Below are 312 nucleotides of genomic sequence, written 5' to 3' on the forward strand. Positions count from 1 at the left end.
CACTGTGCAATCATCAAAAGGGAAATGGTGGTTGATTAAGTTGCACTCTGTGAGCTGTGAGCTTTTTTAATGCAATGAATAGGAAGAAGAACAGGAAGGAAGAAAGAAGACCAAAAATAGAAAAATGTACAAGGCCAAATACAGATGGTGTACTATGAGGTTAAAACATATTTTCTTACCAACAGTGGTACCATCCCATGCAGACATTGGTTTCATTTATAATGGAAATTAATGCTCATGGTGTTGAAATATAATTATTTATATATATATATATATATATATATATATAAATATATATATTTATATAACCAT

The 312-nt window shown here is 29.5% G+C and overlaps 1 protein-coding gene across 1 annotated transcript in view; it reads right to left on the bottom strand.

The window, feature by feature from the left end:
- Nucleotides 1–312, bottom strand: part of LOC118337085 (probable palmitoyltransferase ZDHHC14) — a 43,419-nt gene that overhangs the window by 3,484 nt on the left and 39,623 nt on the right.

The sequence above is a fragment of the Morone saxatilis genome, unplaced genomic scaffold, assembly GCF_004916995.1.
Source record: "Morone saxatilis isolate NCDOM2014 unplaced genomic scaffold, NCSU_SB_2.0 Contig3, whole genome shotgun sequence".
Taxonomy (NCBI): domain Eukaryota; kingdom Metazoa; phylum Chordata; class Actinopteri; family Moronidae; genus Morone; species Morone saxatilis.